This window comes from Garra rufa, chromosome 6 (assembly GCF_049309525.1).
Source record: "Garra rufa chromosome 6, GarRuf1.0, whole genome shotgun sequence".
Classification (NCBI taxonomy): domain Eukaryota; kingdom Metazoa; phylum Chordata; class Actinopteri; order Cypriniformes; family Cyprinidae; genus Garra; species Garra rufa.
Window position 1 is genome coordinate 3,489,140 of NC_133366.1, and position 6,000 is coordinate 3,495,139.

A 6,000-nucleotide genomic window follows, 5' to 3' on the forward strand; every position below is an offset into this window, starting at 1 on the left:
GTTATCATGCCTAGACTGTTATATTCATCATTCTGCCATTGTACATTCTGTTTATGTCTCTCTACTCACCTGTTGACTCCTGATCTTGCCCTGTGCCCCAGTAAGGTTTTCTCTTGATTCATAATACACCTGTTCAATGTATATTTCCTGAGTCCTAACCAATGTATTTTTTTTCCCGTAAGTCTATATCTACATCAGCTGTATGTTCTGTTTCCCATCATTAAACCCTGCTGTTATAAATGTTATCTTTTACAGACGAGCAGCATTGCAGTCAGTGACTCTGATCCTTCCCTGCGGTCAAAGACTGATGATGATGATCAAAATGACTCTCCTCAACAGGTACGCTGACATTCATCACTATTCTAGATCTTTGTCCTGCTTTACTGTTGTTTAAACTTAAGAATAAATGTTTTTATTTTCTCTCTGAACTCTAGTCAACTTATTTTTTTTTTAATTTGAAATACCATAATAATGTAAAATGTTGTTTTTACTTTTGCCATTTGTTTACAGATAATGACACAGCTCCAAAATTAAAATACAATTTTGTAGAGAAAGTTCAAGTAGCAAAAAGAGCCTCAGTGTCATTTTGTATTGATTTGGGATTTTTCTTAAAGCTGAAACTAACATTTATTTTAATTATCTATTATAATACTAATATATTTTTTAGGTGATAAATCATTTGGACTACAAAATTAAATGTAAAATTTCGCATCACCTTTTATAAGCCAAAAAATTATGTAAACAGATGTATTTTTTATTTATTTATTTATTAGTTTGAATTGAGTTATTATTAGTTTATATAAGACATAAGACACTGAAATTTTAAAAGTGTCGTTATGAAACTACTCACATAGTGAATCGAAACTATAGGGCATCTTCTTTGGGTAACATGCTGGTGATTGTCCATGGTAGCATTATTATTATTACAATAGTGAGTGAGTTTTTGCTCCAGAACAAGCAAAATAATCTTCCAATGGGGTATGCAAAAAATCTTATTTAAACAGAAAACAAGATGTATGATGTAAAGTTTAGTATACTTGCAGTATAAAACTACTAAACTAGTAGTTTACTTAGACTATATTTCAAAGTGTACTAAAATGTATTTAATTAAAAAAAAATAGTTAGTATACTTGCGGTACAAACTGAAAACATAGGTGTAAACTATAGTTGTGTACTCAAAGTTTACTACTGTTATACTTAAAGTATCATTAAAAAGTATAGTATTTCTAGTTATATACTGGAAAGTAGGACAATTTAGTCCCAATGAGTATTGAAATAGTACAGTGTACTACTAGTACACTGATATTTGTATACTTACTACATAAAGTATACTTAAAAATATACTTCTACTTAACTTTACTTAAGCATACCTAATAAAACAAACTTGAAGTAAACTTCTTTTTGGTAAGGGATGTGATGTAAGCAAGATTTACATTTTTGTGTAAATGATGAAAAATTCTGTCCTAACCAGTGGGGTTAGCTCTATTGCTTTCTGTCATAACTCTACTTGTCCAAAGTGTCTTATAGCATTAAAACTCTAGTATATTGTGTATAGACCTTATATAGACCTGTGGCTGATACTAGACTGTTTAAAGTCATATTTGACCTCAAGGAATCTCTTTATACTTTACAAGGCAGTCTGGATGATCCGTTTATAGAGAAAGCAAGGGGCAAATTCATTAGATCAAGAAAAAAACAGCAAAACAACAAAATTGGAGGGGGGGGGGGTTGCTTACTTTTTATGACAGTAACAAATAAATCTCCTCTTTCTAAATTAATATTACTTTATCTAATGACCCCTCTGTTTTCAAATTTTATCAAAATCCATATACCTCTTCATTTGACCGTAACACTTCATCTGTATTTTTTCATAAGATTCATAGGATCTGTGTTTCCTAAACTTAATGACCACAACAGAAATCTTTGTGAGAAACACTTTAATATTGATGATTTTGTAACATAGCAAAAAGAATGCCAAACAAGAAATCTCCAGGGCTGGATCAATGGCTTACCCTTTGAAAGTTTTTGTGACTCCACCAAGCATCTTCTTTACAAAGCCCTTACAGAGTGTGTAAACAGTGGTGAATTGGTGGAATTAATCAAACAAGGACTCATTTGTCTCATACACAAGGATTCAAAACTTGTAGATAATTGGAGCCCGATCACCCTTTTGAAATTGGATTAAAAGTTACTGGCCTCTGAATATGCTGAAAGCTCAATCGTTGTTTAGTAGACAGAATTTCTAAAACTCAGTCTGGATTTTCAAAAGGTAGACATATCTTTAACAGTATTAGATGTGTTAATTTAGTTGATCAACTTCTGTTTATTTTAAAGCCCTTTCTGAGTTTGGTTTCGGTAGATCATTTAATAACATCATTGGTCCTCTATATTATGGTATTATTAGTTGTGTTTCCTTAGCTTCTGGCACTTTTACTAATTTTCCTCTGGGTCGTGATATTCTCCACATATTCCCCATCTCTTTTTCTTTTTCTATATGCCACTGAGCTACTAAGTTTGAACAAAAGCACTTATTAAAGGTATATATATTGGAGTAAGTGATTTAATAATTAGTCAGTTAGCTGAATATGCTTGTCTTTTTCTTAAAAATGAATCACATGTTTCAATACGTAGCTCTAGTTTGATTTGTGTAGCTCTTGTGATGATGTCCGTTTGCCCCCTTTTGTTGTGATATTTTCATTTGCAATAATAATAATAATAAAAAGGATATATCTTTCAGTTTTATTGGTGGTTTACAAAACAAATGTTTTGTTTTCCAAAAAGCATTTCTAACTCCATTCTATCTTCATATCTTGTGCAGTATAATAAAATGTGTGTTATCTCTTGTGTATTGGAGTGAATGCAAAGTCCAGTGGGGGGTTTTCCAGTCACTACACGCAGAGAAACTCTTCAGACTCAAACCACTTCAGGGTTTTCATGAATCGGACCAGGTGAGCTCTGTCCTAAGTACAGGTATCATGACTCTCCTTCAGGAACACTTCAGATCGAAAGTACAGTTTCTTGGATAAGGCAATGCCTTTTCAGAGACAGCGTCAATCTTCAAGGTGAGTTATGTTTCTGCTTCTGCTTTTGCTTCTAACATCATGATTATTTTCATATGTGTGCATAATCGAAGTTTGAGATGTGTAACTTCATATCATTTGTTGGATCATTATGTTTATATCACAGATTAGCCACCCAACACACTTAATTTTTTCATTTCATGTAAGAAATAAGCTAAATTTCTTATTTTTCTATTCATGCATACAAAATAAGTAATGAACGTGAATTTAATGGAAAAAAACTCAAAAAATACTACGGTAAAAACCTGTGAGTTCCCCTTCTATATACGGTGAAAAACTGTGTTGGGCATTGCATGTTTTTTTATGTGTGTATACCGTTTTTGGAAGTGAAAAAGAACATAAGATTTACAGTGAATAACCGTAAATTGACATTCCCAGAATTTCCTGTGTTTCATTTGATGTTTTTTGTTGAAATATTTTTTAGTTTTTTCTTGACAGTTTTGTACAATAGGGTTGTATGTTACATCTAATGTTGTTGAATTAATGTTTTTTGCATTATTTCAGTTTCATGTGTGTTACCATGATGGTGTTTAGTGTTTGTGCGAATGACACTGTGCACCTAAATATATTATTATTTAAAATCTCTTTGTGATGGGCTTTGGTTCATCATGTGATGTTGTCATCACCACCTGCTTTTGGTGGTTATCAGTGTATTACAAAAGTACAAAACAGATTTCAGTACCTCAAAAGGTTGGTAAATTACCATTATATCAGTTACTGCAATTACGGTATTTACCTGTATATTTAAGTGAAAACCATAAAACATTGCTACCGTATTTTTTACGGTAAAATTCTGGTAACCACAGCTGCCAGTTTTTTACTGTAAATTTTATGGATTATTTTTGACAGTGTGTATTATTCATGTCCACAAGAGTCAGTAACAAAGTGTACATTGAAATGCTTGTGGTGAGGTGCGGGTAATACGATACAGACTGAATATATCAATACAAAACAGCCAGAATTTATAAGTATGTATGGTCTGTGTGTGCAAAGTAAGTTCTAACTGTGAACATGAATATTGAATTCAGCCTAATGATTTGTGAAATCAGATTAAGGCAGGCCTGACAAGACCATACCCAGGGCTGGATAATGCTTTGGTTAAAATTAACTCTGACTCTAAACAAATTAAAATCTTCAGTGTCATTATTTTACAAGCATCACAGTTTTGTTCTGTAAAACAGCAGGTGAGAAAAACAGCAGCACATGAGCTTCTAAACAGAAATGTGTTTTGATGGGTAATCTGGAGTGTAGAATACTGGATAGGTTTGGATTGCGTCCTCATGATAAAACAGTCAGAACCATGCTGAAACATCCATCACTAAATGAACCAACACAAGATGGGTTCTTCATTATGTGAATGTGGACGAGATCAAGCAGCTGAAATCATTCAACTATTTATTTTTCTCCTCCTTTGTCAGATTCACTAACAAAGCAATAGGCTTTGTCATGTTTGCCTGACCATCAAACACATTGTTTGCCTAAATTAGATGAACTTCAAGGACTCGTTGAAGCATAGAGGTAATTATTTACAATTATTTTACTCAACACTATTCTCATCTATGCATTTGTTTAAATAAATATTGAATGTATTTTTTTATGTCATCTTTGTTTTGTTTCTATATAAAGGCATCATATCAGTTTATTGGGTACTATGGATAAAGAAAGCAGTGAGAGACACAACAGTGTGTTTCTGAAGAGTGATGGATCAACTGACCTCAGGGATGAACCAGTGACCTCTGACCCCAGGTGAGACAATATCCAATATTAGGGACATTGACAATTGCACATTAACCTAATTTTTTTATATTAACTTAAAATTTGGAACATAACTTATGTTGACATATGGCTTTAATTTTATAACATTTTTTCTATTTGTAACTATTTTTTGTAAATATTTATTTTATATAAAATTAAAGAAAAATAGTTCAATAAATTTTCTTTACAGTAAATTTAAACTTCTATAACTTTTTAATACTTTCATTTTTTTAATTGTTTAACTTCTGTTATAATTTGTTATAACTGTCTTCTTTAAAAAGAGACCAACCTTAGGTGTGTAATCAGTGTTTATGAATTGTAGTGAACAACGGTCGAAATGGCATTCCAAGGATCAGTTTATGGCAGGCCCCCTTCCCTATCTGCCAGGGTGGAGGGAGATGTGCCACACTGTGATTGGATCTTGGTTGAGGAACATAAACAAATGTTCAGAAACATCAGATAAGATGCAAAGACAACTACCAGACACCTCTAACAGAACAGGAAGAGAGACCTTCTGCACCTACGACCACCTAAGAGAGGACTTCTCATTGGACTACGGATTGACCCTCTCCAATCCTAAGGTTTGGGAATGACTGCCATAAAAATTCCTTCAGAACCCTGGATGCAACAGCAGTGGCCGAAACAAAGAAGGCCACAAAGATCCATCCAAATCCATTTATACATATGTTTGGAGACCTTAAATTGATGTAAACTGCAACAGATTCACTTCACCCTTTGATAAAGTACAGTGTATGTTGATGGCCATTGACTGTTAACCTAACAGTTCACAGAAGCAGGCGTATTAACATATTGTGATATTAATAAGTGATTGTTTAACAGTTTTCTATCATGTTTGGACTCTTTTTGCTCCTCATAATGTGGGTAACAATTTGAAAGAGGTTTGGTAAAGAAATGTTGCATTGGGTAAATTGTAAAAGACACTGTCTAACTTTGTACTCTACTATATGCAAATGAGTTCCACACTAGGGCGGGTAACACCATGGCCACCTCAGACACAAGTGGCCAATCACATTCCTGGAATGGAGAGGCGCTAGATTCCAATCTCCTCCTCATCAAAAAGAGATAAAGGTAGCCTCCAAAAAGACACTCCTTGTACTGCGTCTAAGACCCGTAAGGGAAGAGACATTAACAGTTACACCGTTCT